Below are 17,466 nucleotides of genomic sequence, written 5' to 3' on the forward strand. Positions count from 1 at the left end.
AACCAACAGTGTTTTCTGCTTCCTTTCCCCCTCTTCAGAGCTAAACAAACAAACAAACAAACAAAAAAACCCACAAAAAACCCAAAACAATCTTTGTCACAGAGGATGCCCAGTGACTGATAGGGCACAATAGTGACAATAGCGAAAAGACACATACTCCTCTCTGCTTTCCCAATATTGCTATTCCTATCCACCATTCCACCCTCAAAAACAAAAACAAAAACAAAAAACAAAACAAAACAAAACAAAAAAACTAGAGGAATATCGCTGGATCATGAGGGAGTGTTATGGGTCAGTTGTGATGTAAGGTCAGAAATTTAATGTAAGATACCTAGTATTAATGTATTTCTTTCTTGTGTTTCTTTCTCTGGAAATGTTAAGATGTTCAAGAACAGTTGTAGGATGATAGCTGGGTTTAATCCATATTGGGAAGGGGTGAGTGAGCTAAGGGGATTTGCAGGAGGGGAGTTATGTGATGGTAACCTGTATAACTGTCAACAGGTAGAGGATGAAGAAGACATGAATGCATCATCGATAGTGAAAAAGAACTAGGGTCTATATTTTAGAGGTCTAAATTTTGTCAAAGAAATGTACAAATAGAATGACAACATCTAGACTGATAACAGGTGCTGGGGCCAGATTATTTTGGTTTGAATTGAGACTCAACCATGTATGTGTATGTATTAAATACCTGCACAAGGTATTTAATGTCTCTGTGCCTCAATTATCTCTTTTATATAATGGGATAAAAATAGTCCCAATCTTATCGTGTTGTTATGAGGGTCATATAAGTTGAAATACATATAGTATTTAATTCAGTGTCTAACACATAGTGAGTAATGATATATAGTGAATTTATTATTTATGTAATAGTAATATTAAATATTTCGTAATATTTCACTAACAATAATACAATTATATTACCTGACTAGGTGAGTTGGAAGGATGGGAGGTGGTAACGTGAAAGCTGGTTGCTTGAAATAAAAGATGTGAAGATGGTAGCTGATAGAGGAGATAGGGTGCAGCAAAAGATTACTGGCAGTGAAGAAATCAAGAAACCAGGAGACCAGGGTCTGGGAAGGATCATCTTGCTCAAACAAGTCGCTGTTTATCAGCTTTTCTTTTCCCAAATGAGATTCTGGTATTTTTGATAGACCAAATTATTGGTCCCGATTTCTCACACTTCTTCCATCAGAAAGAGGAAAGGTTTGCTGGAGCCTCATCCTGGAAAACGTGTATTTCTTGCATCTCAGCCTCGAGCTTGGTCATGTGACTTATTTTTGGCTAATGTAATAATAACATGGAAGTGACACATTATCAGCTCTAACCCTAGACCTTCAGATGCTTTGTGTGTTCTGCTTGAGCTATCTCTGGCATGGCCTTGAGAAGAGGCTTCTCTAGATGGTGTTGCCCTTCCACACTGAGACCCAGAGGGAACATATGCTGTGCAGAGTCAACCCAGCCAACCTCAGATCTTCATAGGAAGCTGAGCCTCCTCAGCTATCAAAGCCTGAAGAAGAGCTGTCCTGGCTGACCAACCTACAAATTAGTGAGAATCAGAGCATATTGTGGCTTGTCAGTGAAATGGTACGCTCATTTGCTTTGTATCAATAGCTAATTGATATAGTAATTTCACAACTCCAAGCTATTATTTTTCAAAGTTTTCTTAAAGATTATCCTTACAGCTGTTGGACAATTTTTCTTCAAATTCCCTGTCATTATATGAGGTGAACTAATCTGGAGTTTTAACTCTTTTATTGAGAGAAGGAGAAAAAAGGACAGAGAAAGAGGGAGGGAAAGAATCTTAAGCAGGTTCCACATCCAGCATGGACCTCAACATAGGCTCTCTCTCATGACTGTGAAATCATGACCTGAGCCGAAATAAAGAGTCAGATGCTTAACTGACTCAGCCACCCAGGTGCCCCTAGAATTTCAACTTTTTAAAAAAATGTTTTTATTTTTGAGAGTGAGAGAGTGCAAGTCGGAGAGGGACAGAGAGAGAGGGAGACAGAGAATCTGAAGCAGGCCCCGTGCTGTTAGCACAAAGCCTGATGTGGGGCTTGGATCCATGAAACATGAGATCATGACCTGCAACAAAGTTGGATGCTTAACTGACTGAGCCACCCAGGTGCCCCTAGAATTTTAACTTTTAGTTGAGTTTAAGAAAAAAGAAATGTAAAAATGTGTGGTAAGTTTGGGTAACAAAAGGCTAACTGTAGTTACATTCTATGGTGATTGTGCTAAATATAACAACACATCCAAATTTCCAAGTTTTCATTTTAAAATGCATGAAATTATGCTTTTTAACAAGAATTACTTTGTGACCATATAATTTATGTTTTTATAGAAGTATTCAGCTTATGATGTATTTTAATAAGCTGCATATTAGAATCAATGAGTCATTGCTTAGGAATGAGAGTAGCATATAATGAATCAAATTTTCTTTTTATAAAGTAAGAGCTAATAGAGATCTTAATAAGAGCTAGCATTTTTGAAATCTTTCTTCCACATGTTACATGCTTAAATTCATGTAAAACTTACAAGAAACTTAATAGATGTTAGATTTATTTATTCATATTCATTTTACAGATGAAAAAAATTATTTTTAGAGTTTTTATGTCAGTTGCCCAAGTTTGCATAACAAGCCAAAGAGGTGAGAATCGAATTCTAGTCAATATTATTAATCACTCTTCAGCACTGCAGTCAGTAAACTGTTTTGCTAAAGAGCTCAGACTCTTTCAAATCGTGTTATTTTGAGTTCTGTCTCTACTGCTTATGCTTCCTAGTTCTATGCATCATTTTCTTTTCTTATAAAATGGGAAAAATAATAATATTTATCTTTTAAAATTGTTTTTATGTTTAAATGTCATAATTCATGTTTAGCACGTAGGACAGAGCCTGGTAGGTAGAAAGGATTCAATAAATACCAGTCACTACCATCATCATCATCCCTGTCATCACTGCCATTTAACAGCATTTAGTATTTATGTGAACACCCCAATATTACAGTAAAAGGGCATTTATAACAGAAAAACAGAATTGGTTAGTAATAAAGAGCATCTGGTATTGTCTTTCTCCCACTAGTCTGAAATTCCATCTTACAAATAGCTAGTGATAAGAGATTTCAAACTCTGTCTTCCAGTAAATGTGGCACTAGTAATTAAATTGTTTAGAAGGTCTCTGTGCTCTTCTCTCTGCAATGCTGATTTAATCATCTTCAGCATATAGTGTCCTATTGGCAGGATTCCCATGTGTACTTGTAAGTGGAAGGTTATATGCTAATGGATGTTCATTGTGTAATGGGAGCATGGGGATATGTATATCTTCTGGCAGAGCTTGTAACGCAGGTTATTGGTTCCTGTTTGTACTCAGTTGTTAGTTGTTGCGCATCTTACCTGATCACATAAAGGCTGAGTTGAATGTATGCAATCTCTCGTTTGTGCCACCGCAGGGGCATTATGTGCTTTATTTCATTTTCTATTCTAGCGAGTGTCTTTTACCTCTTAATATTCTCCTGAATTCCCCTCGTGATTGAGTGGACTCTTGCCTTTCACAAATTTAACATTTGTGGTTTTGATGAGTCACAGGAAAATTGGAAAGTTCATAACTTGTTAAGTGTGTGAAGCTCTTGATTAAATCGTGTGTCCTTGAGGCCAGCCTGTGGGAAGAAAATCGAGGCTATGAGTGAGCCTCAACCAGCACTCTGTCTCAATATCAGCATGGTTCTGTTGTTCTTAGCTTGTTTTCAGGTATGCAGAAGCCCTCATTAGAGGTCTGAGGGGTTATATAAATGCATCATTACATTCAACAGATTTATGTGAGAAATTATATACTGTAATGACATTTATGCATATGGGAATTTGCAAAGGTCTTTTGACATATTTCTTGTGAATGTTACAAGCTTTTGGCATATGTTAGGTTAGACAGACTGCAGTTTGGCCTCTCCCTATAGAGGATAATCCCAATGATGGTTTTATAATAAATTTCGGGGAGATCAATGGTCGGCAAACTCAGTTAGGATTATTGTCCTGCCTAGGCACTAAAACTGAGATTAAATCGTCAGTTCAATTCAACTGTTTTTAGGTGTTTCTCTTTTAAAGTCTTAAAGTGGTTTTGCAACTTGAAATGTTGGAAGCTAAGGCATTAAGAAGAAGAAACAATGCTGTGCATGGGCCAATTTGAATTACATTTGTATAACAGGCAGACACAAAGTGTAGAAGAAAACTTTCAAAAGCACCTGCTTTGTGTCAGACTTTGTGTTTCATGCTGTCACATATTATCTCACTAGATTCTTAATACCATTTTAAAGAAAGGTTAGTATGGATTGGGAGAGGGTTTGAAAGGCATGCGTGCATAATTAATTAAGCAAGGCAAGTTAACACTTGTGGGGCCCCCCAAACCTCAGTGCACAATTTTAATTACTTAAGCTGTAATGTATTGAGACCCCATTCTTAAACTCTAGAACCAAATCACTGCTTCAAATCACTGGTATGCCTAATGTTCTGTTCAGCCTATTTCTACCTCAAAATTTATACCAGAGTCTTGGATCTCAACATGAATGTGCCAAAAGTTGTATATACAATGCTATCTTAAATTAATTTCCAAGAATTTGTCCCCATTTCCATGGATATAGTGTAATTCTCCAAATTGATTCTGGGTGTAGCCAGATAACTTGTTTGGCCAATGAGGTGTTGGCAAACTTGGCACAAGCTAGGTCCTTGAATGTGATTAGACATGCTGTCTTGAATTTCTGCTATGAACAAGACTAGGCCCACTTGCTGGACCCAGGAGGAAGATTCCATGGAGCAGAGCTGACCCGTCACAGCCAGGCTAGAGCAGCATTCAGGATACCTAGTACAATAACCCAAGTGGACTCAGCCTGCATCAGCATCAGTCTACTCATAGATATGTGGGAATAAAGAATTATTGTTTTAAGCTACTATGTTTAAAGTACATTGGCTATACAGGATTTTTGTGGCAGTATCTAATGTATACATATAATAGTAAGCAGAAGAAGATATAAGAGGTAGAGAATCTATTTATCTAGTAGGTTCTTTCTTTTAAACCTCTGTTATAGACTGAATTGTGTTCCCCTAAAATTCCCTTGTTGTAGCACTAGCCCATCGGTGTGACTGTCTGGAGGAAGAAACTATAGAGAAGTAATTAAATGAGGTCATAAGGATGGGGCCCTAATTCTGGTGTCCTGAGAAGAGGAAGAAACATCAGTGATCTCTCTCTTTACACACACACACACACACACACACACACACACACACACCCCATATGAGGACATACCAAAAAGGTGTCCATCTATAAACCAGGAAGAGAGGCCTCACTAGAAACCAACCCTAACAACAAGTCTAGCCTCTAGAACTGTGAGGAAATAAATTTCTGTTGTTTGAACCAGCCAGTTTTTGGTATTTTGTTATATCAGGTTGAGCCATAACACAATACACCCTCCTACAAACTTCTATCTCCGAGCAAATTTGGCCTGAACAATATTCTCAAACTTGAATAAATTGATAGCAGCATGTCCTTGATGGTGAGGTAAAGTACATGGATTTGATACGTGCTTGAGGAACAGTAAGGGGGTGAGTGAGGAAAGGGGAAAATATCTTTTATTTTCAAATTTCTTTTCCAAGAAAGGCCAGTATCTTTTTATTATAGGCCCAAGTAATTAAGGTACCAGATCCATTTCCAAAGTCCTCACACTTTACACTAAAAACATGCCAGTATTTATTTGGCATCGACTCTTATGTCAGACATGGGTTACTGTGCTCCACGTGAGCTGGAGGACAGGTAGAGATGAACAAAAAGATGCAGAATGCAACATGGATATTGAATGTGAATCTCATTTAGTACACCCTTTCTAAATAAGGAATAAGTTTAACTCTTTAGACACTTAGAAATAAGAGGCAAAATTTTAGTCTTAGTCTGCATCCTTCTTTTGGGATTGGCACCTCTTTGGATTCTTAAATGTGTTTCTTTGGGATGACACTTGGATTGAATGTCCCTAGGAACTTTCTAATCCCTTAGCTACCTCAGGGTCTTTTCATCATACTCCTAAATCTTATTTAGGAACTATTTCTGTTAATTTAGAAAATTTCCTTCTACTGCTTTAATATATTTGTTCATCCATTTCTATCTTTTACATTTGTATCATAATGTTGAGCAGGAGGTATTTTTTATCCATCATACAGCTGCCATTGTTCACATATGGAAGACTATACTCATTTTTCTCGGGCTTTGTTTTCCTGTAACTTAACTCATGGATGTGCTGAACCAACTGGTATTCCGTGTGTGCGCGCGCACGCGTGCGTGCATATGTGTGTGTGTGTGTGTGTGTGTGTGTGTGGTGTTGCTGTCCTATTACTTCATTTGTAATCTGTGAGTTATCTTCTATTAAATGCACCTTAAAGAGCGATCACAGGATTCTTTTCTCTTTATTTTCGGAGAGGCCACTATGCCTATGGAATGATAGCTTTTCACCATTGGTATCTCCTTGGTTATACTCACTACTCCGACTGTGGTGTTAGGATTACAATCTCTTTGATTATTTTACTTCTCCATTTCTCATTTATTTTTGCTTTTCACATGATCTTCCATTTCCCCCTATGAAAATATTAATCTTGTTCTTATGATTCCATTGGGAAGACAACTTCCATGCAAGGATAGCTCTTTCTCCCAGATTTTTACACAGATGTTAAGTGTATTCTCATCACTTGAGTGTCAGTCACGTGACACTTTCTCAAACAGGCCTTCCCTGCCATCATATACAATTATTGTTTTCCCCATCTGGAGATACCTCTCTCTCTTCACTGCTTTCTCTATCTTATTAGCGTGTCTTTATTACCTTCAGAATGCTTTGTTGAAATGATCTATTTTTTGCTTGTTTATTGTTCATTTTACTCATATGAATGTAACTTCATGAGAACAACAGTCTTTGTTGTTTTGTTTACCAGTGTATCCACAGAGGTAAAATTATTGTTGACACATTCTGAATAGCCAATAGATACTTGTTGAATAAATGAATAAATGAATGAATGAAATTCTCTGTTGCTCATTTCCAAAATGTCCCTTTTACATTTATATGCTAAATATATAAAAACCTGGGCTTAGACTGAAACTTATTTTATTCTACCAGGAAATTTCATCAGTAAGTTCTTAAGTATATACAGTCTCATTTTTATGTATTCTACTAGAATATTACAATGTTTGAAAATAATCATTTTATAATTTAAATGCCTTATATTCCAGTAATTCCTTGACCAATTATCTATTAGAGTTTCAAGATTTTTTTTTCTTGCTATGGGATTACATGGTACAACATGATTGATAATTTCATTTTTTTGAAGACTAGTATTTATTTATTTATTTATTTATTTATTTATTTATTTATTTATTTTAGAGAGAGAGAGCACAAGTGGAGGAGAGAGGCAGAGGGAGAGAGAGAGAAAGGGAGAGATAGAATCCTAAGCAGGCTCCCTGCTCAGTGTGGAGCCTGACATGGGGCTCAATCCAACGACCTTGGAATCATGATCTGAGCCAAAATCAAGAGTTGAACTTCAGTTGATTGAGCCATCCACGCACCCTAAGACTAGTAACAGCCATTTACTAGACATCTAAGACAATATATTAGAAGAGGAAATAAATTAGAGTAGATGCCCAAAGTAAATTCTGAAAACTAAGATAACAGAAATGTTGTTTATTACCAGTAACAATGCATTTTCTTTGTGTATCATTTTATGGCTCTGTTTTAAAGACTACTATTTTACTTTATCTTCATAATAATTTTATCATGCGGTGATGAAAGACGGTTTCCATTTTCCCAAGAGAGAAATGAAGACACTTGAGTTAATAGGTATTAAGACTATTATAAAGAGTCCCCAACTGTTCACCTAGGACATCTCCATTCCTATCATTAAGCATTAGATTTTTGACACACAATTTGATTTAGCCTAATGTAAAAGCACAATATTTCTCTAGCTGCAAACTACACTTCTGTCTCAGGAGAGGTCTTTAACATTTACAATGGTAGAATGGAAAATATCCTGGACTAGGAATCAGGAGACCAAAGTTCACCTCCAATTTAATGTTATTATAATATTACCAATTATTTGGTTGTTCTTAAGAAAAACAATTTCATTCTTTGGGCTCCTGTCTTGTTCTATGTTTAATCTTCTAGGTTACATGAGAATTTTCTTCTAAACATTGTGTAACAATACATTTGACAAGTGTACTATTAGGTAAAAGATCTCTGGTCACAAAATCTTGGAAAATAAAGCAGTCTGTATCTCTTCTTTGAAATTCACAAACATACTTTAGCATATTAAAAGCTTTGAGAAGTTCTGGAATTTAAAAAATAAAGAGAAGGAAAAAAAAACGTTGTTGAACTTTATTTAACCAAATGATTCCTTAGCTTATTTTGATCAGTCATAGATGGTCTTACTTGGGAGAAATGTACCCCAGAAACAATTCTCTGATCTAATCAAGTTAGGGAAGTTGAGTTATCTTCTGGTTCTAACAGCCTATAAATCTTTTATAAACTATAATAAGTTCTATTTTATACTAAAGATTGATTTGTTACAAAACACTTGTATGACTTCTGAAAAGAAAGATTATACATTCTTTGAAAGATATTTGAATATAGTATAAAATAATCAAAACCGTATTAAATTCTAACATTTTTGAGATTGTTGGAATAATTTCTTCTTCTGTTGAGGATGTGCCCTTGGCCTAGCTTCAGGCCACTACATGAATCCTTTTCCCTTGACCTGTCATAAAATCCCATCTTCTCTTTCTTTTCTCTATTCAAATTTGAGGCAAGCTTGGGGCTTCAATCAATTGACAGGCTGTAAAATATTGTTGCCCTAGAGCAAGTGATAGGTTCCTATTGTGGTTTTCCCATTAGTGACTGAAAAAAAGAGAATCTTTTAATGTGGGCATGTGCTGAATGTTTGAACCAGTTCTGTAACTCAATAAACATTTTTATTTTCATTCCCCTAGCTATAAGCACTGTTCATTGACAACCAAGACAAGGGAAGGGAAGGGAAGAGAAGGGAAGGGAAGGGAAAGGAAAGAGAGGAAAGGAAAGGAAGGAAAGAAGGAAGGAAAGAGGAAAGGAAAGTAGGAAGGAGGTGAAGGGGGGAGAGGGATAAATTTATATTTCAACAAATAATACTTTAGCAATTTATGACTAGGACAGATGAAACTCGGATTTTATAGAACAAGTGGAATTGCTGGGATCAAGTCTCAGTTCTGCCACTTAAGTTGTCAATAGAAAAAAACACAACATTTTGGGGCTTAGGAAAGCTAATGTATTTAGTAAACTCATAATTTATTAACTTATTTTCTTAATAACTATGTGCCTTTGGGCAAAATACCCTTATTGATACTTTACCTTTAAAATAATGATGTAATTGATAGTTATTAATAATCTATTAAGCATTTACTTTAAGGCAGGAGCCACGTTAAATGCTTTAAAAACATTTTTTTTTATTATAGCTATATAACATACAACATACAGGGCTCATGAGGTTACACAACTTCTCAAGATCAGAAATGGAGCCCAACTCAAAGTATGTCTTAAACACTCTCCATACTGCTTCAATATCAGCATCACAATGCACACATCTGTTTCATGAGATAAAACTTTTAATTCTGACAGCAGTAGAATATTTGTTTTAACATAATTTTCTAGAACACAAATTCAGTATCTAACCTGTTGGAGACATTGATGTTAGTGCTCTTAATTTAGCTTATGGATTTAATTGACTTCAACTCCTTGGAAGTATTACTGATTGTGCAGTTATCCGTTTCCTATACATGGAAGATACCCAAGTCAAGTACCAAAAATGATCATTCCCTGGAGAATGTTTTCAAGGAAACACTTCCCATAGTTAATGTGAAATGTAAAATAATTGGGCTTCAGATGACCAAAGTATCCCTAGGCTACAGGAAAGAGTCTTTGAACTTAGTTTAACTAAACTATAAGTTATGAAATAGATCTTATTCTTTTTTTTTATCTTATTCTTAAAGTATTTTAAGGTATCCAGTTCTCTATTATCTTTTGATCTTATCAATATTTAAAAACTATCATATAAGTTTCATCATGATTCATCTTTGTGTTTCTGAATCTGCTATATTCAGACAGGTGACTTAGTGTAAAGACTGAAGAAGGATAAAGGAAACAACTGGAGGATCTGGGCCTACCTGGTTCTCACTCTTTCTGTGGCCTAGATAATATATAGCTCAGGTACCTACTGTGGCTTTGCTTTTTGACATCTAACATTTATACTAATTCCCTTCATTTAAAGAGCAGTGATATTTATGGGTTAAATAATACCAATATGTACATGAATATAAATACAAATACTAGCCACAGTTTATGGATCTGTATTTTCTGGACTGAATTTCAAGAACTTTGGACTTAATACCTTGCTTAATCTTCACCACATCTTTATGAGGTAGGAGCCATTATTATGCATATTTTATTGCTGAGGAAATGGAAGTTTTTAGAGAACTAAGGCATGTGTCCCAGGCATATGCTGTTACCATCTTTAGGGGATAGTTTCTATTTGAGTATTCTGGTAGATAGGCCTATTTTATTCTATTTCCTCACTTGCCTTATATATCTTCAAAAGTCCTTTCTATTATCATGGTGGAGCACTTCATGGGAGCATAAGACATTTGAGGATGAGTACACTGTGACTTTCATGAACTATTCTGTTTCTTCCTGATTGAGAATTTCCCCAACCTGTGAAATGGGAGAAAGGAAGGTAACAACATTCTTTCAGATTTGCAGAAGGTCTAGTATCTATGGTCATTTTCCAACCAAAACATACAGAAGCAGCCAAATTGGTTCACACACATAGATACAGATATTGAATATTTTAAATCTTTTTTTTTTCTCCTTGTGTTAACTCTTTTTGTGCTTTAAAATCACAACCTAAAACATGATTTTCAGTTTTCCCTCGCCTCCTCCTTACCTTGATATTCTGTAACAAAGCATTTTTTCCCAAGCCTAATTTTTCTTTTTTCCCCCAAGGCAAATTTCTGTTTGTAGCATTGCTGATCATACTTAAAAAAAATTCAGTTTGATCCGACTCTATTACAAAATACTAACTGCTGCTGGATATGCTTGTTCCATTTTTTTAATTATGAGAATTTTTTTAATCATTGATGAAATTTCATATGTATTTTGGAAAGTTTGGTAACTACAGTAAAGAAGTAGGAGCATTCATAATTTATGCAAAGATAGCCCTGGCTAACTGATTAAAAATTGTTTTTCTATTGTAGGCTATACTTAGTTTAAAATACAATGGTATAATAATTAGAAGTAGTAACATGCTCCACCCATAAGACACCCCTTCCCAAAGGTCAGAACTTTCCACATTTCAGCTATATCTCTGGCATTTACACTCATATTTCTAAACAAAATACATATGCTATTTTTTGATTTTTGAATTTTTGATATTATTTATTGATTTTTCTTTTATGGTAGATGAGGATCTTGTTCAGAAACCTTTTGCTTTCAATTAAACCTACAAGTACGTCTGCTATGCCCATTCTGAACATACAATTATGACATGTTGAGTAAATGAAATGGTATTAAGGATTTACATCATTACAGATATGTAAAAATTGTTACATCTGAACAAAATGTAAAAATACCATATTATAATTATATTTGCTTTCTTTTGAAACTTCTTAAATCTAGAATTAAAAAATTACCTCCTCTGTTTTTTCTTCTCTATGTACCCATTACTGACCCTTCACCAACACTCTGACACGCTATAAAATTCTTCTTACTGTCCAGAAGGAATGATGTGCTACTAGCAATGGGCATACCCAGCACACTCAGGTCTTGTTTTCTAAATACCATTTTCTAATAGAAGAAATAAGTGTTCCTTGAAGAAATAACCAACTCCAGGGCTGGAACAGGGTAAATGGGAGATTAGCCTGGGACACCTTTTAATACTAGAAAGTAGTGAAGAACTCTAAAAGTAAAAGTGTAGGGTCGTATCAAAGGGCACTAGAGATAACCCAAAAGATCTAATAGCCAAAGCTGAACAGTTTTTACTAGTACTGGGTTATTAAATGAAGTAAAAAATAAATGTAAATGAGTTTATATTCTGATATAAATAAATAAGTAAAGAAATGAGGGAGAAGAGACACTATTTATAGAAAAATTCAAATGATGTATGAAGATACTTCTGCCCCCTCTTTAAGAGATAAAGGTTAGCCACTAGCTAATCATAAGAAAAATATCAGAGAGACTCAGATATCTGGCTAGTACTCCTTAAGACTGTCACATGAAATACAAGGAAAGATTGAGAAACTATCAGAGATAAGAGGAGACTGTGGAGACATAACAACTCAATGCAGTGTGGTAGCATGGATTGAATGCTAGAAGAAGAAAAGAATATTAAAAGAAAAACAGATAAAATCTAATAAAAATCTGGATTTCATTTATTTGCAAAGTATTAATGTCAGTTTCTTAATTTTGGCAAATATACCACCATTATTCAAGATGTTAACCATGGGGAAGCTAAGTGAAAAATATATAGGAAATATGGGGACTATCTTTGGAAGCTATTCTCTAAATCTAAAATTATTCCCAAACATAAAGTTAATTTAAAGAAAAGAATACATCTCACTAAAGGACAAACATATTATGTAATCTATCAGTGGCTTTTTTCTTTCATTTGAGACATTTTTCTGGTGCTCTTCATGTGCCTGGTCCCACGGAGATGGCTAGCTGTGTTGACTTGTTGTTCAGTCATCAACATGGCATTTCCCTCCTTCCATCATTTTGGGAATTCTCTTTACCTCTCTATTAGAACCATTATTTACTGCTTCCCGGGTCCTTTATACGTCTCCAACCATATTTAGAGTAGCTGTCTTAGGTATAGTACAAGAGAGTTAAAATTTTTGAGCATTTGTCAAAAAATGTCTTTATTTTACCTTATGACTTAACTAAGACTTTCAAGGAAATTTTAGGATGGAGCCCTTCTAAAAAATAAAAATCAACACCCTGTATTCCTGTATTTTTGCTTGTAACTTCATTTATTCCCCACCTCTGCTAGTCATCACCATCATTATCACCAGAAACTTTTAGGATATCTTTATCACCAGAGCTCAGAAACTTCATGTTTATGTGCCCTGGAAGATGTCACTTTTCATTAGTTATGGTGATAATTATTGTATGTCTTACAGTTTAGAGAAATGTTATTTCATTTTTTGTAACAAATTTGTCCTCTCTATTTTCTTTGTACTTGTGTTTTTAGAACTTTCGTTGGTCAGCAATTGGACTTTCTATAATTGTTTTACTTTATTTTTTCTTTCATACTGCCTTTTGAAAGATTTCAGTTTTGTCTTCCAAAACTTCAGCTAGAAGTTAAAAAAATTTTTTTTAATGTTTATTTATTTTTGAGAGAGAGAGACAGAGACAGAGAGACAGCACAAGTGGGAGAGTGGTAGAGAGGGAGACACAGAATCCAAAGCAGACTCCAGGCTCTGAGCTGTTGGACAAACTGTGAGATTATGACCTAAGCCAAAGTCGGACGCTCAACTGACTGAGCCACCAAGTGTCCCTCACCTGGAGGTTTAATTGTCATATTTATATATCCAAAAGATCTCTATCTTTTTCTGTAACTGTCCTTTAAAAAATAGCACTCTATTCTTTTTTTCACAGAGCAGTATCAAGAATACTAATTACATATATACCTTTCAAAGCTGACTTCCATTTCCTGTGTTGTATCTATTTCTTTGCATTAGTTTGGTTTTGTATTTGGTTGTTGTTATTTGTTTCTAACATTTATGTTGAAGTTTCTCTTTAAGTGTTGCATGATCTTTGACCATCTATTTATATTTAAGGTTGAAACATTAAAAATCAGGGAATCTGGTATTTAGACAGAATTTATTGGCTGTTGGACTTCTCCATGGGTGATTGGGGCGGAATCACCAATTTATTGGAGAGGTCCAAATTTCACTATCTGTATACCTTTTCTTTGGGGCTAGATGTTTATCCAAGGAACATTCTCTGCTTACAGCCTGGGCAATATAACCAGGGTGCCAGAGTCCTGTAGGAAAAATCATAAATTTATATGTGTGATAAGTAGTCTTTTGTTTTCAGTATTAAATTGTGGTCCTATTCTCAGCTGCTACTGATGCCTCAATCCTTTTATCTAGAGTCTAATTCTTTTAAGTCCTCCAAATAAACCAAAGTTGAGAAAAGTCTTGTGAATGGTTAGGGTTAGAAAGGAAATTAGAAGGTCTAACTGCTCCTTTACACTGATTTTCAAATACTCCCCCTATTAGTCTTGCCATGATTTCCCCATCCTGAAATATCTGGTGCTTTCAATTCCTAAGTCTTTCTGGGATTCTGCTACATAAATGGCTGCTTCATGTTGGCGTTCTTTCCTGCATGGGCTTCAACTTTCTTTTTTAGGTTTTAAGTTTCTCCTGTTTTAATAACTATTTATCACTCAACCACTTGTTTTTCATGTTCCAAAAAAACTTGTTGACATCTTTTGGCCATTTTACATCTGCTTCTGTTCCTCAGTCTTTTTGAAGTTATTCCTCCCCCCCCCCCCACCCCCTACCCCTTCCCCTCTCCCTTCCTCCTCCCCCTCCTCCTCCTTCTCCTTCTTCCTGTAATTTTAGTGGCTTACAAGAGAGAGCAGAGAGCGATGCATGCACTTAATCTACAATATTTACCACACATCCTTCTTCAGTTTTTATCTAGAAAACTTCACATGTTCAATTCCAATAGAACATGTGTGCTAATGACAAAGTGTTGATAAATGTAATTAACTCAGGGCTTTTTCTTACTTTTTTGCCTGTCTGAATCATGAAAAGGGGAAAAAAACAATATCAAGCTATTTTATTTATGTAAATAAATATTTTACTGAAAAATGCCAAAGTTTAGTCTGTCTCCAATTTGAAAGGCAGGGTATTTACATCAAATTACTTGGTCTTTGGAAAGGCTTGCCTATACTGAAAATGAATTTGATTACTGCTGAATGTGTGATTTGTACTGTCATTTCTGAGATGTTCAGATTCTTGAATGTGAAATATAAAATGAGCTTCAGTAGGGGTGTAAGGCTAACAAATTTCATCCTATTAGTTTGTTTGCAAAAAATATATAGATTAAAAATAATTTTGGAGGGGCACCTGGGTGTCTCAGTCAGTTGAGGGTCCGACTTCTGCTCAGGTCATGATCTCACAGCTGGTGAGTTTGAGCCCTGCATCAGGCTCTGTCTGTGCTGACAGCTCGGAACCTGGAGCCTGCTTCAGATTCTGTGCCTCCCTCTCTCTCTGCCCCAACCCACTTGCATTCTGTCTCTGTCCCTCTCAAAAATAAATAAATATTAAAAAAATTATTAAAAAACTAATTTTGGATAGCTCTAATGCCAGCTGATGTAAGTTGTCATCATCTTGAATCTTAAACTCTGAAGCATCGTGTAATAAGAAATTTCAAATTACCACTTAAGCTTCCCCAAGAAGTCTTATAAAAATAGAAATAAAAATACACAGTTGTTTTGAAGGCCTCTGTGGCATCAGAGTATGGGATAGTACTCAGTTAGAAATGACTGTCCATATGGACAGTTTACTCAGTAAAAATGGGTGGAGTCCAGAGCAAATGATGGCATTGGTCATTGTAGGCATGCCTATCAAATTTGCTTCCATCTTTTAAAGCACTGCATGCAAAGGACCAAAAACACCTTCTTCTTATCTTTGAAAGGAGTTCTCTTCCCTTTATTTGGCCCTTCTCTTCCTATGTCAGGTGGGAACTGGCCATGTAGTCTTCCCTATGTGTTCCAGAGGCAAAGAGGATGTTCCATCCTGGGTTTTATCTTTAAGGCTTACCACACTTGAGGTTTCTACTGTGACTCAAGAAAAAATAGAAGTGAGTAAAGAAGCTTTCATTCATTTGTAATTAAAAAAAATGGTGAATGGGAGTTTCTCATTGTCAAAATGGCATTTGAGTTGATATTTTCTAAGTCAAACAACTTGTTTATATATGCTCCAGGCTTATATTATACTCGATTCTGCAAATCTGACTTCAGAAGAATATTAGCTTATTATAATTTCGTTTAAAGATCAGTCTTGCATCATACATCTCAATTAGAGTATTTTAATGAGATGCCAATATATATCTTCTGGTGAAGTTGTGTGTTTCATAAAAGAAAAGTATACAAATAATTATTTTACTTCCTCTATGCCCAGTGGACCTCACATACCATGTGTCAACAAACAGAATCTTCAGATGACAGTATTTAAACAGAGGAAAAGTTAAATAATTCCTCTGTGGCCAAATGCAACTCATATCACCATGAATAGATTTTACCTATGTCAAAAGTATAATATACATGTTTTATACCTCTTTAACGTTTAGCTTGATACCGACAAAAGCATTGTCTTTCATTTAACTTTAGGACTACTGAGAATCATCACACAGAGTCTGTCTTCGACAAACTGAAAACAAAAAGGAAAATTTCAGGTAGGAAAAAAAATTCAACATATATGCTACTTGGATATACATATTTTTATGACTCTCATTAAAACTTTCTCTGAAAATTGCTGATTTTATAGCTAAACACATGAAAGATATAAGTCAATCTTTCTTTATTAATTCTGTATTGATGCATGGTATTCTGGATATGGTGGTATTCTTAACATCAATTTGAATTTATAGTAGTTTTTCATCAGGGCATTATATTACAGCTTGGGCACTATGGTCACCTCACTGACAGATCAAACTAGAATATTTAGATGGAAAGGGTAGTCAAGGAAGTGCAACCATTACTAATGTCATTCAGTTTGGGGATAAATGTCCTTTATATGGTTCAAGAGAATCTCAGGCCAAAACCTTTTTTGAAAGTGCTATTGTTTATTTTTCTCTGGGGCACAAAATCAATGTGCTATTTCTCCATTTCAGACTGCTACATTAAAATGTCATGACATATGTGTTTAAAATGTAAAATCTATAAAAAAAAGAAAAAAATCCACTTAATGTTGATGATATTTTACTTTCACCCTTTCTTCATGGTACAAAAAGTTGTCCTTTTTCTTTTATTCATGACTAAGTTTATATGTCATTTATTTACAGATGCATATGGAGAATGCCCCCTCCTTTCTACTTGGGCAGGGAGGGGACAGAGTGATCCTTTAGCAGGCAGTCTTGTTTCCAGGTTCTGAAAGGTGATTTTTCTTCCTCTACCTCCTGTGAGAGACTGCTTGACTTTATACTTGATCACTTATTTGCTTTTTAGTTATTCAGATGTTTGAACACATCTGATACAAAAATACAAAAGGTCTATATAGGCTATATATAGACTGATTCAAATTGATGTTTCTAAATAGCCACACTGAAACTAAGATTTAATTTCTGTTCCTTCTTCAACTGGTGCCAGTCAAATGAACTGAGGTAATATTTGCCCTTGTTTATAAATGTGCCAA

The sequence above is a fragment of the Felis catus genome, chromosome B1 (genome assembly GCF_018350175.1).
Source record: "Felis catus isolate Fca126 chromosome B1, F.catus_Fca126_mat1.0, whole genome shotgun sequence".
In the NCBI taxonomy this organism is placed as follows: domain Eukaryota; kingdom Metazoa; phylum Chordata; class Mammalia; order Carnivora; family Felidae; genus Felis; species Felis catus.